This window comes from Nerophis lumbriciformis, linkage group LG19 (genome assembly GCF_033978685.3).
Source record: "Nerophis lumbriciformis linkage group LG19, RoL_Nlum_v2.1, whole genome shotgun sequence".
NCBI lineage: Eukaryota > Metazoa > Chordata > Actinopteri > Syngnathiformes > Syngnathidae > Nerophis > Nerophis lumbriciformis.
In genome coordinates, this window is record NC_084566.2 from 20,658,305 (window position 1) to 20,677,115 (window position 18,811).

The 18,811-nt window shown below is 41.7% G+C and overlaps 1 protein-coding gene across 1 annotated transcript in view; it reads right to left on the reverse strand.

Annotated features, from left to right (window-relative positions):
- Nucleotides 1–18,811, reverse strand: part of sntg1 (syntrophin, gamma 1) — a 114,978-nt gene extending 96,167 nt beyond the window's left edge. Inside the window, exon 1 of the mRNA XM_061979352.2 lies at nt 18,426–18,811. The gene's annotated coding sequence lies outside the window, so the exon portion shown is untranslated. The remainder of the gene's footprint in view (nt 1–18,425) is intronic.

The window sequence follows — 18,811 nt, forward strand, 5'->3', positions numbered from 1 at the left end:
TTAAAATGTCTCTGACAATCTTCCACTTTGTTTTGGAAATGACATGAATGTTTGTGCCACTGCTTAATAACTGTTTAATAAATACAGTTTTGGTAAATTTATTTAGTTGATATTTCCCTCTCTGCATGAAAGTTTAAAATGAGCATATATTAATGCAGTATGAAGAAGAATGTTTTAATGTAGACACATAGAATCATCATACTGCTGTGATTATATGCATCAAGTGTTCATTCAAGGCTAAGGCAAAATATTGAGATATATATCATGTATCGTGACATGGCCTAAAAATATCGAGATATTAATAAAAGGCCATATCGCCCAGCCCTACTTTGACCATTACATTCCTAGTGCAGTGATTCTCAGGTATTTTCTGTCATGACCCCCTAAGGCAGGGGCCGACAACCCAAAATGTTGAAAGAGCCATATTGGACTAAAAATACAAAAAGCTATGTCTGGAGCCGCAAAAAATGAAAAGCCGTGTATAAGTCTTATAATGAAGACAACAAAACATGTAAGTGTCTGTATTAGCTATAGTAGCCTACTATCAGAATGACTATGTGTCGCAGGCTGAAGCAAATCTTCGTTGACAAAAATGTTGAAATTTAATATTCATTCTACACATTTTTACAACATTAGAAACCATTAGTAAATCAGAGGCTACTCAGAAAGTGAGATAACTCCTGGAAATTACTGGCTTTTAATGGACAAAGGTGTGTCCAACCTGTGTTAAAAAAAAAAAACGGCAGGCTGTATTCTTTTAATAGATTTATTACAATCTTTGGCAAGCTAGGTAATGTTTGCTGTGGTCTATAACAACATGGCACACAAAAAACTATCTGAAATGCAGCCAATATTACGTACAGATAATGTGTCATGAGACATGCAAAACTAAATTATATACAAAGAGGATAAAAGTAAAGGATATTAAATGAGCTCAAATATACCTACAAATGAGGCATAATGATGCAATATGTACATACAGATAGCCTAAATAGCATGTTAGCATTCATTAGCTTGCAGTCATGCACTGACCAAATATGCCTGATTAGCACTCCAACAAGTCAATAACATCAACAAAGCGCACCATTCTGCATTCAAGCACAGCATAAAACTTTTGGTGGACAAAATGAGACAAAGAAGGAGTGGAAGATTTTACATGTAAACAAACTGTTGGTCCACAGTCTACACTATGGTGAGTTCAATCCATCCATCCATCCATTTTCTACCGCTTATTCCATTCAGGGTCGCGGGGGGCGCTGGAGCCTATCTCAGCTACAATCGTTCAAGAATCGCCGAAATTAGTAGGACAAAACGATGTTCACCAAATAGTTTCATCAGTGAAGCTAAACATATTAAACAGTGGGATTTCTAACAATTGGGAAGGTTTATGTCGTGTTTGTCTTCAAACAAAAAACATATTAAACAAAATTCAATCCTTTTTAAAAAATGCTCCAGGGAGCCACTAGAGCGGCACTAAAGAGCGGAGTGTGTTTATAGGAATTTTCGACCATTCTTCCAAAAGCAGATTGGTGAGGTCACACACTGATGTTGGTCGAGAAGGCCTGGCTCTCAGTCTCCGTTCTAATTCATCCCAAAGGTGTTCTATCAGGTCAGAACTCTGTGCAGGACAGTCAAATTCATCCACACCAGACTCTGTCATCCATGTCTTTATGGACACAGTCATGTTGGAAGAGGAAGGGGCCCGCTCCAAACTTTTCCAACAAGGTTGGTAGCATGGAATTGTCCAAAATGTTTTGGTATCCTGGAGCATTCAAAGTTCCTTTCACTGGAACTAAGGGGCCAATTGCCTGAAAAACAACCCCGCACCATAATTCCTCCTCCACCAAATTTCACACTCGGCACAATGCAGTCCGAAATGTACCGTTCTTCTGGCAACCTCCAAAACCAGACTCGTCCATCAGATTGCCAGATGGAAAAGCGTGATTCATCACTCCAGAGAAGGCGTCTCCACTGCTCTAGAGCAGTGGTTCTCAACCATTTTTCAGTGATGTTCCCCCTGTGAATTTTTTTTTTAATTCAAGTACCCCCTAATCAGAGCAAAGCATTTTTGGTTGAAAAAAAAAGAGATAAAGAAGTAAAATACAGCACTATGTCATCAGTTTCTGATTTATTAAATTGTATAACAGTGCAAAATATTGCTCATTTGTAGTGGTCTTTCTTGATCTATTTGGAAAAAAAGATAGGTTTTTATTTATATTTATAAACATTTTTTTGAATTGTTGCTATTTTTAGAATATTTAAAAAAAATCTCACATACCCCTTGGCATACCTTCAAGTACCCCCAGGGGTACGAGTACCCCCATTAGAGAACGACTGCTCTAGAGTCCAGTGGCGACGTGCTTTACACCACTGCATCTGACGCTTTGCATTGGACTTGGTGATGTATGTCTTAGATGCAGCTGCTCGGCCATGGCAACCCATTCCATGAAGCTCTCTGCGTACTGTACGTGGGCTAATTGGAAGGTGACATGACGTTTGGAGCTCTGTAGCAACTGACTGTGCAGAAAGTCGGCAACCTCTTTGCACTATGCGCTTCAGCATCCGCTGACCCCTCTCTGTCAGTTTATGTGGCCTACAACTTGGTGGCTGAGTTGCTGTTGTTCCCAAACTCTTCCATTTTCTTATAATAAAGTCGACAGTTGACTTTGGAATATTTAGGAGCGAGGAAATTTCACGATTTGGATTTATTGCACAGGTGGCATCCTATGACAGTTCCACGCTGTCATGTCTGTGTAATCATGTTTTGTTTTAGTCATGTTTTGTTTTGTTTAGTTATTGGACTCTTTAGTTTCTGGTTGTTCACTCCCTTGTTTTGTTTCCATAGCAACCCATTAGTTTTCACCTGTCACGTCACGCACCTGTTTCACGTTTTGAGTCACGCACCTGTTTTCGTTAATCATGTCTGTTATTTAAGTCTTTCTTTTTCTGTTGGTCAGCCTGGCGACATCTGCATTTATGCACTGCACACTCTTTATCCTCTCAAGCCATGTTCACAGTCCCATGCCACAGTAAGTGTTTTGTTTCGTGTTCTTAGTTAATTGCCTTTGTGCTATAGTCTTTTTGGTTTCATAGTTTGTTCTCCGCCACTGTGCGCGCTTTTCGTTTGTACTTTTTTGATAGTAATAAAGAATTATGTACTCACATTCCCGTCTCGCCCGAGCCAACTTTCCGTTGCCTTCCGGGAAAACAAAACCCAAGGACCAAGTCTTGACACACGCTGGAAATCACTGAGCTCCTGAGAGTGGCCCATTCTTTCACAAATGTTTGTACAAACAGTCTCCATGCCTAAGTGCTTGATTTTATACACCTGTGGCCGGGCCAAGTGATTAGGACACCTGATTCTGATCATTTGGATGGGTGGCCAAATACTTTTGGCAATATACTGTATATTCTATAACACTTTTTAAATGTAAAGGAGGCTAAACAAAGTCAGTGTCAATCAATATGATTTCAGCGGATTCAATATTTGCCTATTTCACACACTCTGTTGACTGGGTTTTCTACCTCACATTTAGATGGAGATCATGTTGCAGGTGACGAGTGGTAATTACGTCTCGTCACCTGAGGGCAAAGGTGTATTGTCTGCAGCGTGATGCTTTGAAGCGATGCTAAACAAACATCCGTGCCGTGATCCAGCATCCTCATTCCTGAAGGATTTTTAGACTTCTCATGAAAACATTCACGTGAAGCAGTCAAACAGATCGCGCCTTTCAGCATCACCTGAATCGAGCATGAAAGCTGCAATACAATTAACTTACTTGGCTTTATGAAGGCTCGTGTCGCACGTTCATTTCATTTCACTCAACAGGCCCCACAAGCGCGCTTTGTACTGCCGTAATAAGCAAAATTGCAATCTGGGTTAATTGCAGCTCGGGGCTATTTGACTGTTCACGGGTTAAGTGAATTGTCAAAGTTCCGTGGCGTAGAATTTACAGCACGCGGAAGCCGCCTTCCATCATGGCTTGAAGCCGCTACTTTAGCAAATAAGAACACTCTCTGCATTCATCAAACGTGACCTGAAATTGTCCTGCTGGCCCGCTCGCACGTTGTAGAAGTGCTGGCTTCAACAGAAATGTTTATATCGGGATGTAGCCATGCTAAGCTGCGTGCTAAGCGACTGTGTATAATCTAGCTCTTAATTGCTTCTCTCGGGGCCCTTCTCAGTTACGTGTCACTCTCGGCGCTCAGGCCTGTGTTTGCAGCCTCAACCGCCGACTCGATCGCGGTACGCCGGCCGCATGCAAATGAGGCCCGCGTCTTCTTCTCCTCCACGCCGTGAGAGGAGGCGCTTGTGCTTCATTAAGCAACGGTGCCCGCTAAGCCAGGCTAATGGCTTCCCGGCTTCTCGACGCTCATTTAGCGGCCACTGAGAGACGCGTAGGTCACGCTTTTGAACGTGCCGCGTCTCAGTGGAACAAAGCGAGGGGCGAATTCTACATACGGAGCGTAGCCGGATATAAAAAACACCGCAGACACACCAGAACATTTTTCTCTTAGCGGGGGAACTCTGAGGTTAGATGGCGATGAAGATGTCCAGCAGTGCAGCCTCCCAGCGAGAAGGAACTGCTCACATATTTCAGTGTTTTTCAACCTTTTTTGAGCCAAGGCACATTTTTTGCGTTGAAAAAATCCGGAGGCACACCACCAGCAGAAATCATAAACTCAGTTGACAGTAAAAAGTCGTTGTCGCAATTGTTGGATATGAATTTAAACCATAACCAACCATGCATCACTATAGCTCTTGTCTCAAAGTAGGTGTACTGTCACCACCTGTCACATGATCACCCCCTGACTTATTTGGAGTTTTTTGCTGTTTTCCTGTATGTAGTGTTTTAGTTCTTGTCTTGCGCTCCTATTTTGGTGGCTTTTTCTCTTTTTTGGGTATTTTCCTGTAGGAGTTTCATGTCTTATATTTCCCGCATCTACTTTGTTTTAGCAATCAAGAATATTTCAGTTGTTTTTATCCTTCTTTGTGGGGACATTGTTGATAGTCATGTCATGTTCGGATGTACATTGTGGACGGCGTCTTTGCTCCACAGTAAGTCTTTGCTGTCGTCCAGCATTCTGTTTTTGTTTACTTTGTAGCCAGTTCAGTTTTACTTTCGTTCTGCATAGCCTTCCCTAAGCTTCAATGCCTTTTCTTAGCGGCACTCACCTTTTGTTTATTTTTGGTTTAAGCATAAGACACCTTTTTACCTGCCTTTACAAAGCAATAAGCTACCGGCTGCCACCTACTGATATGGAAGAGTATTACACGGTTACTCTGCCGAGCTCTAGACAGCACCGACACTCAACAACAACACATCATTTGCAGACTATAATTACTGGTTTGCAAAAAATGTTTTTAACCCAAATATGTGAAATTAGATAATCTCCCACGGCACACCAGACTGTATCTCACGGCACACTAGTGTGCCGCGGCACAGTGGTTGAAAAACACTGACATATTGGACTTTTTTTCCCCTTCTTTTTCTTGCTTTGTGGTGCTCACTTATAGTCCATGTCTGTCCTTCTACAACAGACCTGGGCAAATTGTGTCCTGTTAAGCTTTTCAATCAGGCCCGCCGGACATTCCCAAAAATTGTTTTTAGATCTTTAAGATGGAAACTGTAGCCGCCATTATGATGTGCAGCAATGTTTGCAAATGACCGTAAGTCTTGAACTATACAAAGTATTTCAATGGTTGGAATCTACGCTTTTGCATGAAATACTCGTTACTATGGTCATCTAAGGCCCCTTCTACACTAAGCCAGCTAAGGTTATCCAGGGTAAATCCCACCTAACCTTATCAATGTCCACACACACACAATGGTCATTTAAGACCCCCTCCCTCGCTCCGTCCACCGGCGCAACGCGACCTAGTACGCATGTGCGAAAAAAATGCGCGTGTCATAGTCACCTCTGACCTGGAAGTGTATCCTTACCCTGTGTTTCAATGTAGACTATTGCCACATTTCTTTTAACGGTAAACCTTGCTTGCCTCACCATCAGCAGCTGTTAGACTATTGTAGTGAATCACACCTGAGCCGTCATACGTGAATCATATCTTTGATGGACGTGTGAAAGTAAACAATGTGATAAAGAACATTTTACCACAATCATAGATATCTGTTCAGAACACAGTGCTTGTAGGCTGAAATTGGTGGTCGTACTTGACGGCCGCAACCACTTCATGGCTTCACAGTAGATATGGAGTACAAAACTAGACGTTGAATAATCGCTCGACATACAGCGCGGACAATAACTGGTAATAGTCTGCTTTGCCAGTCAAAATGCATTCGCTGTTTTTCGTAGTCTGTCGTTGTCTCCCCCTTCAACAAATGAGTTTTTCCCTAGGTAGAATCAGCTGACCTGGACATTCGAAAAGTTCACTTGCCGTTCCTTTGGCACAACACACTCGGTGACTAACATATCCCACCAGGCTGCCGTTCTTCCAGGCCTTATGCAAAACTGTCGCTCAACCGTCTATGTTGCCGCCTGAGATGTGTTGTATCCGAAATAACTGCAATCGCGCGTTTGCTTCTCTTAAGGTATTCATGTGTGATTTCCACACGGGCATGTCTGGATGACTCGCCTCCATCTTTCTGACGTAATTTCCTGTGTGGTCTTTCTGGCGTCACTTCCTCTCCGAACTCAGTTTGTAAACGATCAATTGAGTCCATACAAAGCTACGAGCCGGAGAGTCAAGAAATACATGGCGCACTTACCCGTGTAAAAAATTGTCACGTGAGGGGAACCCTAAACGCTGATTTAGTGTGGCTGAAACGAAGCTTAGACTAAAACATTACTAGTTTATTCGGTTATCCTGCTTAGTGTAGACATAGTCTTAGTCACAGCAGCTCAGACGAGGCACCAAGCAGTGTGGGTGGGAAGCGTTTCCACAGAGTGTTTCCAGAGCGGCCAGCCTGAAATGTAGGTGTCAGGGACAGACGCGGAAGGAGATTTTTACAACAAAGTTCTAAAGCTAAGTGATATATCAGATATATCAGATTGTAGGTGGGTTTTTTTACCCTTCGCCTTCATATTTCGCTGTGTTTGTTGCATTTTTGTTGCATTTCGCTTGATTGTAAAATATGTCGATCGAGAGGGGGTGTGACATTCATATGTTGTCAATATTCAGTGTTTTATTGTTCATAGTTAATATTGTAAATCCCACATTCTGGGTGTCTCATTCAATAAAAAATATAAAATTCCATTCTGTTTTTTAAGGCGGTCTGTCATAACGTTTTTAGCATTCAATCAGACATTATTGTGAGGTTTTGTATTAGTGTTCCTAAAAATCGATATACCGGCCCCCAGACACATTTTTTTTCTCTAAATTTGGCACCTCCCAAGTCAAAATAATTGCCCAGGCCTGTTCTACAACCTTTTCGATGTAATGTACCCTTTTCCACAGCCAAACAAGCCTGAATCCCATCAAATATGTTTGGGATGAACGAGAACGTAGACAGACCCTCAAGCATCCTGGAGAAAGTCTTCTCAGAAGAGATGTTAAGTTGCTAAAAACAAAAAGAAAGCTGACTAATTAGAGCAGGGGTGTCAAATGTATGTCCCGCGGGCTGGATTAGGTTTTATTCGGCCCGCAGGATAAGTTTGCTAAGGAATTTTTGAATGAAAGAAACTGCTGTTCTAAATGTGTCCACTAGATGTCGCAATAGCAATTATTTGTATCTTTGTAGAGTATGCTAGATATGTAAAAAAAACAAAAACATATTATGTTAGTGCAGCACATAAATAACATCCTGTAATTTGATTTTGATATTATTTTTTTATCTTGATTGATTAAAAATCAACACCAATGATAAACATTATCACATAATTAATTCAGAAAGTATAAATAACGACAAATAAAGATAGAATACTATTAACCGCAACATGTAAGCGTAAAAAAAACCCAACAACATTATGATTTGTACATTTTCAGAATGTGCTTGTTCTATTTTTAAACAAAGAAAACAATCTGAAGTTGTATTTATTTCTAAGTGATCATGCCAAGATTTTACCAGTCCGGCCCACTTGGGAGTAGATTTTTCTCCATGTGGCCCCCCGATCTAAAATGAGTTTGACACCCCTGAATTAGAGCAACACTACACTACTTGTTAGTCTGCTGACTGACCATGAGCTCAAAAAGATGTTTGGTACGGTTCACCATAATGTAGTCTGTCCAGTCATACTAATATTGCCATATTATCACATAGGAAGTTCTGCTACAGTAGGGAAGGGATTCATATAGCCCCCATTCCTGGGTGGAGACCGGAGAGGAAGAGGGAGGATAATCATTTTTGCAATGTCATTTGCTGAAAATGATAGAAAGCGCCACTCGACATAGCAACTGACGCTGTGGTCAAAGTTAGAATTACTTTTATTTTAATGTTATTTTATTTTAAGATATACAACACTCTACTGCTATCTGGCAGCTAAATTGAATAGTGCAGCCCCCTGTTTTTGTCACGTTTCATGTGTCAGGTAAACCGTGACAAATTGTGGCCATATAAGCCCTTTCCTACTGAATGTAAGACAACTCATATTTCAAGCAATATGAATATATTTACATTCAAGGCCAAATTAGACCAAATCAGTGAAATGTGATCTTTATCAGACTCCAGTATAAACACGCACAGGACCCAATGTGGTCCTAAAGTGGCCTCAGCGTCACTTGCCTGCGCAGTTCGACAAAAAGTGAAAACAAAGGAAGTTGACCGGATTCCGTAAACGAACAGGGAAGGTGCTACTACAGGAGAAAACATGGACGCCACAGACCAGTGTGTTAGTGGGTTTGTGTCTTGGTTGTTGTGTCGGGGAAGTAGTCAGATGATAAAAAAAAACAACTGCAGGGGGAGGAAGAAGAGAACTGCAAAAAGGAAAGTGATCGTGCTGCGCACACAAATGACACAGCTCGATCAAAGATGACGTGAAAGTCGCAAACAGGTTAGACTACATTCATATTGAGAATCAGACTACCTCCTGATGTGGCTCAAATCTGATGCAGAAATATCAGATTTGAAGCACTTTGGAGCATTTGGACTGGCAAAAAAATATCAGATCGGTGGAGGGCAAAAAAATCAGATTTGGTATCCACTGTAAACGGAGCCTACGACTGTAAGGGCCTGATCCGGAAAGATCCAAATATCATGCGCTAAACAGCGTATGCAAACTATACAATTGTGTAAACATGTTGCATGTGATCTACTAAGACTGCGTGTACAATTGAAAAGTGGTGCGGAGCGCTCTATTTAAAATTTTTGTGTGTACTACTGGCCAAATGTGCCCTCCACATTCATGTTATTCTTAATCAATCAATCAATCAATCAATTAATCAATCAATCAATCAAAGTTTACTTATATAGCCTTTAATCACAAATGTCTCAAAGGAGCCACAATGATAATATGCTCTCCAAGCTGTGTGCAATGTTGTCTGACTAGCAGCACACATCTATAATCTGGACCACCTTTTTCTGCAACATCGAATTGCAATCTATAGACAACAGGAACTATTTTTAGTGGCGGACTCGCTGCAGGGAGGTGGTGAATAATCACACCTGGAACGCATTCATGCGCCTAGAACAGTGGTTCTTAACCTTGTTGGAGGTACCGAACCCTACCAGTTTCATATGCGCATTCACCGAACCCTTCTTTAGTGAAAAATAAAATGTTTTTTTTCAAATTCAAGACAAAGTTATATGTTGTTGGTAACACTTTAATATGGGGAACATATTCTAAGTAACAAAGACTTAATTTAGAGTTATTTGGTTAGAGTTAGGGTTAGAGGGTTAGGGTTATAATAAGGCCATGCCGAATAAAGCATTAATAAGTACTTAATGACTAGTTAAGAGCCAATATGTTACTAATTTGCATGTTAATAAGCAAATCATTAATGGTGAATATGTTCCCCATACTAAAGTGTTACCATGTTTTTTTACTGGTGCACAAAATGAACCGTGCATGAACATCACCTGGTTCAAAGAACAAAACCAACACAGTGCATAAACTCACAACAAATTACACACCTGCAAATCAGTGTGACTTCTGCTGTTGTCGTATCCGTAATACGGCAATAGGGAGAAGTTTTTATTTACACGATGAGTCGGGTATGTTTTGACCTCCGCCGAACCCCTGAGGCCGACTCACCAAACCCTTAGGGTTCAATCAAACCCAGGTTAAGAACCACTGGTCTAGAATGATCCAAACGCAAGAAGAAAGATGTCTTTTCATACAGGAAATATATAATATATATATAAATATAAGAAATGTGTTATATATTATTGTATTGTATATATATATTAAAATATTATTATATTTTAATATATATATTTTCTGATTAAAAAAACCAACGGCATTAAAAAAAAATGCAAGCAGACACCAAAATGCATTAAGTGAATTTGCAGCCCCTTAAGTCATCCAGCAGCTAAAAAATCATAAAATAATATTGCTGAATAGACGATATATCGAATATTTTTTATTTATGACAGTCTAAATATGTTGACATACACATGTAGGACGAAGGATTCTGTCCATCACATGTCTTTGCAGCACGAACACCTCTTTTCTCACAGCTGTGTGTCTAACTCTGTCAGTTTGCACATACTATTCAGACGTGCTAAATAAAGACGCAAAGTAGCGTCTAAAGAACAGCGATCAGTCTTGATAGATCACACTGTGTGTACTGATTACTTAATTATGTTTGCACCTTCTCCTTCCAGTATTGTGGGTGTTCTGATGGTCAGCATACATTCTGCATATTCATGAGGACAGACACTAAATGGATCGGCTTCTTATTCTGCTCACTTAAGAGACAAAATCCTCTCCGCACAAGTTTAGCATATCAGCATTGCGTGTGCTATCAAGTTTGCACGTGCCCTAGGTGTAGTTTTTAAAAAATACTTTTGTGATGAGATGTCAGTTAAGAGCATTATCCGTGTTTTCTATGCTAGTGATTGCCATTCTCAAACGTCAACTTGTCAAGTTCAAATTGTTTAGTGTGAGTGCATTTTGCTTTTTCTTTGTTTTTTGGGGGCTTTTTCGCAAACACCTAGCCCCAAAAGTTGGGTTGGTTTATTGCATGACTCCAGTGTAATTAATTCGACTTCAGCACAGCAAGCAGGACATCTTGTCAAATGCAAACATACCTCATAAAAAGTTGACGTAGCACTTGTTTTACTTTTTTTTTCTTATTTTTTAAAGGATTTTTCACAAACAACCAACAATAGGAAAGTAATTCATATTGATTCATCGCAGTTAAATGAGTCTAACGCCAGTCAAGAGTGTTAAAATAATACTAAACGGTGGACTTTTATTCATAAAAATATGAAAAAGCTGCTGCTGATGTGTTTGACGGAGAAGCAACTGGAAGGCGATACTGTAGAAGCTCACTCTCCAAGATAAATATTGTACATTACTATTACATTACTTCATAAAACTACTATAGTTGTTAGTAATGCATTCTATTGTATTGTGTTACAAAATATTTATTAACTAAAGGTTTTTTTTTTTGGTTTTTTTAAATCATTTTACATGATAAAAATTGCATTGTTTTGGTGTTGTTAAGCACCAATTAAATCGATTTAAACTCATTTCAAGGGGAGACTTATTTTGGATGTTTGAGCTAAGAGCTCAATCACAGAACCAATTAAGCTCTGAAGTTAAGGCACTACTTTAAGTTTTTTGCTACTAACAAATGTTGGACTGCCTTAGTGTACTTTATTAGACTTCAGTTCAGTGAGCAACATGTTAGTATGCAGAAATCAAATATGTTGATTTGTTTTTCATGTCTTATACGCAGTACAACATCTTCTTGTTGGGAACATCTCTGCGCTGCTGACCCGTCTCCGCTCGGGATGGTTTCCTGCTGGCCCCACTATGGACTGGACTCTTACTATTATGTTGGATCCACTATGGACTGGACTCTCACAATATTATGTCAGACCCACTCGACATCCATTGCATTCGGTCTCCCCTAGAGGGGGGGAGTTACCCACATATGCGGTCCTCTCCAAGGTTTCTCATAGTCATTCACATCGACGTCCCACTGGGGTGAGTTTTTCCTTGCCCTTATGTGGGCTCTGTACCGAGGATGTCGTTGTGGCTTGTGCAGCCCTTTGAGACACTTGTGATTTAGGGCTATGTAAATAAACATTGATTGATTGATTCTTAATAAGCACAGGTGTAGACGATCAGCTACTCATGGGGCGTAACCTTTTGGATCGTTACAGTCGTCCCTCGTTTATCGCAGTTAATTGGGATCAGACATGACTATGGTAAATGCATTTTTGTGAAGTAGGATTATTAATAGTCGAACCTCGGATTCAGGAGGAACAGTGTGGTTTTCGTCCTGGTCGTGGAACTGTGGACCAGCTCTATACTCTCGGCAGGGTCCTTGAGGGTGCATGGGAGTTTGCCCAACCAGTCTACATGTGCTTTGTGGACTTGGAGAAGGCATTCGACCGTGTCCCTCGGGAGGTCCTGTGGGGAGTACTCAGAGAGTATGGGGTATCGGACTGTCTGATTGTGGCTGTCCGCTCCCTGTACGATCAGTGTCAGAGCTTGGTCCGCATTGCCGGCAGTAAGTCGGACACGTTTCCAGTGAGGGTTGGACTCCGCCAAGGCTGCCCTTTGTCACCGATTCTGTTCATAACTTTTATGGACAGAATTTCTAGGCGCAGTCAAGGCGTTGAGGGGATCCGGTTTGGTGGCTGCAGGATTAGATCTCTGCTTTTTGCAGATGATGTGGTCCTGATGGCTTCATCTGGCCAGGATCTTCAGCTCTCACTGGATCGGTTCGCAGCCGAGTGTGAAGCGACTGGGATGAGAATCAGCACCTCCAAGTCCGAGTCCATGGTTCTCGCCCGGAAAAGGGTGGAGTGCCATCTCCGGGTTGGGGAGGAGACCCTTCCCCAAGTGGAGGAGTTCAAGTACCTAGGAGTCTTGTTCACGAGTGAGGGAAAAGTGGATCGTGAGATCGACAGGCGGATCGGCGCGGCATCTTCAGTAATGCGGACGCTGTATCGATCCGTTGTGGTGAAGAAGGAGCTGAGCCGAAAGGCAAAGCTCTCAATTTACCGGTCGATCTACGTTCCCATCCTCACCTATGGTCATGAGCTTTGGTTTATGACCGAAAGGACAAGATCACGGGTACAGGCGGCCGAAATGAGTTTCCTCTGCCGGGTGGCGGGGCTCTCCCTTAGAGATAGGGTGAGAAGCTCTGCCATCCGGGGGGAGCTCAAAGTAAAGCCACTGCTCCTCCACATCGAGAGGAGCCAGATGAGGTGGTTCGGGCATCTGGTCAGGATGCCACCCGAACGCCTCCCTCGGGAGGTGTTTAGGGCACGTCCAACCGGTAGGAGGCCACGGGGAAGACCCAGGACACGTTGGGAAGACTATGTCTCCCGGCTGGCCTGGGAACGCCTCAGGATTCCCCGGGAGGAGCTGGACGAAGTGGCTGGGGAGAGGAAAGTCTGGGCTTCCCTGCTTAAGCTGCTGCCCCCGCGACCCGACCTCGGATAAGTGGAAGAAGATGGATGGATGAGGATTATTAATAATAAATTATTCAGGGATGGAGCATTAACAGAACTGTTTACGGCCATTCAAATACATTTTTTTTTTACATAATTAGAGCCCTCGAAACATGAAATACCTCTCATATAATCACCTCTACACTCATTTCTTATTAGCATTAAGTGTTTTCTACTGTAGATTACAATACTCAAAAAAAAAAGCCTGGTTATTGCTATGGGCATCGCCCAATCACTACAATACTTAGTCACATCCTGGGTAATTCCTCTCAGTTAGACCTAGGCTTCCATGTACTGTAACAGCAGGTGTGTGTTGTTCTGCAAAAAACTTGGTCAACTTGATAATCGCAGCTACGACCATTAGCTTTGTTGTTAGCATTCCATGTTGACTTTGCATGTTTGCGTTGTCATGCCACATCGATCATGCCAAAGCTGTTTTATTGACGTTGAAGATAACGTGCATCAAAAGAGTTAATCTCCACTTTGCATCTGTGGGATCTGAGCAGAGGATGTTGTTGTTGCTTGTGCAGCCCTTTGAGACACTTGTGATTAAGGGCTATATAATAATAATAATAATAATAATGGATTAGATTTTATATCGGGCTTTTCTATTATTAGACACTCAAAGCGCTCACAGAGAATAGGGAACCCATCATTCATTCACACCTATAATAAACTTTGATTGATTGATAATAGCTGATAGCAGTCTGTGATGTTACGTCCCACTGTTGTCTTTTGACATAGCTCCAGTTAAAGTCTCACCACTGTGTAGATGTGTTATTGATGAGGAAGGTGTTGAAGAAGAAGTTTGTCAAAAATGTGTTCCGTCAAAATTTGGTCAAATTCAGATTGTTGCGATGAAGATCCATTAGCGTCAAGAGTAGCCGCCGTGCTGTTAGCATTGTCACCCTTAAACTGTAAATAGAAGTCCCGCTTGGTAAATATTTATCAATCGCCACAACATATAGTAGTATACACTCCAAGTTCAATATAACGCGGTTCTTGGGCTCCATATTTTTTACCCTTTTATTTTGGAAAGAATATAATAAATATAATTCACGAACCAGATCTGAATAGTGGATTGTGCTCCCACGTCACAAAATGTGTGGGCACTATCCACAAGTAGGTATTGACATCACACGGTCGATATTTTGTTGTTTATATGTAGCCACAATTTTATTGAGTAACTTACAGTTTCTTCTGACAAAGGGGAAAAAAAACGTTCACGCTGCTGCTTGTTCATGGTGCTGTTGGTTCGGCTGTTCTCCTCGTCGTTAAGCTAAGTACTATCTTTATATTTTGTGTGATTATAAATGTTTTACAGCTTCTCCGACACATTTTGTAGTCTTATCAAGTTTACAAAGCACTTGCTCACTTTGTTTCACCCCTTCACTTTCAGCTAGTTAGCTGCTAAGCTAGCAGAGCTAAGCAAGCCCCGGTCCGAAGCCCCCCCCCCCCCCCGCTCCGAAAACAGCAAGTACTCGACTCGGTGAAGGAAAAAATGTGAGTTCTTCCTGCTAGAAGGGCGTGTCTGCCAGTTAGAGCAGAGTAACTTTGTAACTTTAGATGCCGTGTACACGCTTGCTATTGAGCTAACTAGCCCAGTTTGTAGCAGCCCTAAACGGATGCTACGGTAAGCCACTTAAAACGCACACCAGATTTAGCTCGTTAGCTAATCCTACATCCCAGTGAAAAGTCAGGGTGCATGGCACGATTGCGTTTTAAAGAATATCGCTTTACATTGGGCCGCGTCATATCAAACTTTGAGTGTAATAGAAAATAAGACAAATTCTCTATAAAACCAACACATACACCAGGGGTGCCCACACTTTTTCTGCAGGCGAGCTACTTTTCAATTGACCAAGTCCAGGGGATCTACAAAACCCGTTTCCATATGAGTTGGGGAATTGTGTCAGATGTAAATATAAACGGAATACAATGATTTGCAAATCATTTTCAACCCATATTCAGTTGAATATGCTACAAAGACAACATATTTGATGTTCAAACTGATAAACTTTTTTTTTTTGAATAATCATTAATTTTAGAATTGGATGCCAGCAACACCTGACAAAGAAGTTGGGAAAGGTGGCAATAAATACTGATACAGTTGAGGTATGTTCATCAAACACTTATTTGGAACATCCCACAGATGTGCAGGCTAATTGGGAACAGGTGGGTGCTATGATTGGGTATAAAAACAGCTTCCCAAAAAATGCTCAGTCTTTCACAAGAAAGGATGGGGCGGCCACCACACTGCGGTGTAAACGGGTGAACATTTCAGAGTCCATGGTACGATTTATATTGGGCCGCATCATATCAAACTTTGAGTGTAATAGAAAATAAGACAAAATCTCCATAAAACCAACACATAGACTATGGCTTGAAAAATAGTTTTTTTTTTTTTTTTAAATCTGTGATGTAGTGAAGTCACGTTGAAATGGGAACCTCACACTAACATGAAAAAACGCATCCTCGCATTAGTGATTGGAGGACAAGATTAGGGCTGCAACTAACAACTAATTTGATAATCGATTAATCTGTCGATTGTTACTTCTATTAATCGATTAATAATCGGATAAAAGAGACAAACTACATTTCTATCCTTTCCAGTATTTTATTGAAAAAAAAACAGCATACTGGCACCATACTTATTTTGATTATTGTTTCTCAGCTGTTTGTAAATGTTGCAGTTTATAAATAAAGGTTTATAAAAAAATAAAAATTAAAAAGTAGCCTCTGAGCATGCGCATAGCATAGATCCAACGAATCGATGACTAAATTAATCGGCAACTATTTTTATAATCAATTTTAATCGATTTAATCGTTGGTTGTTGCAGCCCTAGACAGGATACAAAGGCACTTAAGTTGGTCAGGTCAGTGGGCATCTTAATTTCAACACTTACACACTTCAACTGTGTGTTTGGCTTTTTCTGAGACAGTTTGACTCGGCATATTAGGTTATTTCAATCGCCATTATTTCCCATTGGAGAATCCGCTCGCAAATGGCAACAAATCAGCGGTCTATCAGCCTTGCGTCCTTGGCCTGGCAGCGTCTTCTGACAGTGACAACAGTGGGGATTCTCCAGCATCCATAATTGATGCGTACATCCGCCGCTTCTAGAAGAATTCGCCAGACAACCTATCCCACTTGTACATTTAAGGCGATTAGCTGGAGTCTGGAATTTTAACGAGCTGTGGGGGGGGGGGGTTTCCAGGGGCGGCGGGCGGCAACAACTGATTATTGATTAGGCGCGTAGGAAAGATAAAGTGCGAATGAGCTCTTTTCTGTGTGTGTCTCCTCGCCACACGCTATTGATCAGGGGCTCGGATTCTTGTTCCAATTACACCCGGACTGGGACGCACTTTGGGACGCTTCTTGATTTAGGACAGATATAAATAAGAGCATGTCTTTTTGGCACCCCCACAGCGACGTGCAGTCAGCCATCATGGAAAGAAAAAAAATGTAAAAAGAAAAAAAAATTATTAAACTGTTATATGTATCCAGTGATTATACTATAAAGTTATTTTCCATTTAACTTCACCAGTTTTGAATTATTTTTATTCAAAATCGCTGAATTTTCACATTTGCCGTTCAAATACTGAGAAGAGACTTGCGGTGAGTCAGCAGCCAGTTGAGCCTCACCATGGATTGCGCAATGACTCGGCTAACTGCTGGCCTGCTGTGCAGTGAGACCGTATTGCTATATGAATTATATTATACATTTCCATAGTTTAGTTAGCTGAGGTATATAATGTACAGTGTATTTTGTCAACAACTGTATGTGTGTAACGTATTTCTTGTGCTGAGCAATCATAAAACGGCTGCGAAGACACTGTGTGAGGCTCGCACTAATCCCGCCTCCTGGTGGTAAGGGCGCTAGTGATCACAGGGATAATTTTTGCAACTACTCGGCTGCAGAATAAGTGACAACAAGCTACAGTTAGCAGCGATCGTTTATTTTTTCCTCTCGCCTGGACTATTAACATGGAGGATTACATATCTAAAATAAAACAGTTTTCTAAACTGGACTTTCAATCGAAGCATGAGGTAATAATTAAAGGATGATCTCCATCGAGACAGAGAGACTTTTAAAACTGAAGAAAGATAAGGAAGACTTCTATAAACAAGTTATCGATGCTTTTGTTCAGAAGGAGCGGCACATGGACTTCATTTATAAGTAAAGGTAAGACCATTATAACATTTTTTTTAATTAAATGTGCTTTTTTGTGTGCTACAGTTTGTATGTGTAAAGTTAAAGTTAAGTTAAAGTACCAATGATTGTCACACACACTAAGTGTGGTGAAATGTGTCCTCTGCATTTGACCCATCCCCTTGATCACCCCCTGGGAGGTGAGGGGAGCAGTGGGCAGCAGCGGCGCCGCGCCCGGGAATCATTTTTGGTGATTTAACCCCCAATTCCAACCCTTGATGAAGAGTGCCAAGCAGGGAAGAATGCTGATATGAGCTTTTAAACATAACCCATTAATTGCTGCCAATCAAATGGTGAATAAGATACTCTTTAGGGTTCATATGTTTGTAAATCTGACTGTGATGAACAACCATCAACCTCACCGCACGTCACTGGACCCCCACTACATCAAACCGATTGCTCCTGACCTTTGCCCCCTCCCACCACCATGCTTAACTCAGCTTAGCTCAGTACAGAGGAGGGAGGGGATAAACCAAAAATCGTGGCTTTTGCAGAGGGCGTCCTAAAACAGACCCTGCCTGCTCCCATGCGTGCTGCATCATCTTTACAGGTTTAGCAAGGTAATCATGTGACACCCCTCCCCAAAGCTTAAGTGAACTATTTCTTGATATGGATTATAATGATATCATCACTCCTGCTAGAGTGCAGCATGGAAGAGAAGTGCGCTCATAAACAGCCTTACCTGATTGAACAGGTGCAGAAAAAAAACACTCTCCTGTTTCAAGGCATGCAACGGGTGTTCATCTGAGTGAAGCCACAATGAATCCCTTGTGGCAGCATCGCCCACATCCTGCTCGCTCCGCACGGCTCTGGCGAGAGATGGAAGGAAGCGAGATGGAGGTAGACAAGAAAAAAAAAAAAAAGACACGGCGATTTTAGTCCATCACTGCCGGCTACAGAGGGGGTCGCTCTCCGTCAACATCTCCGCCCGCCCTGCTGCCTCGCATCGCGCCGCCAACAGACGACTGAAGCCGGTGATAGGGGAGATGGGCGGTGCGCAAACCAGCGTCCGGTCCACTTGGTCGTGTCCGCACTAGTCCGCCTGCATGACAAGTGTGGACCGTTACA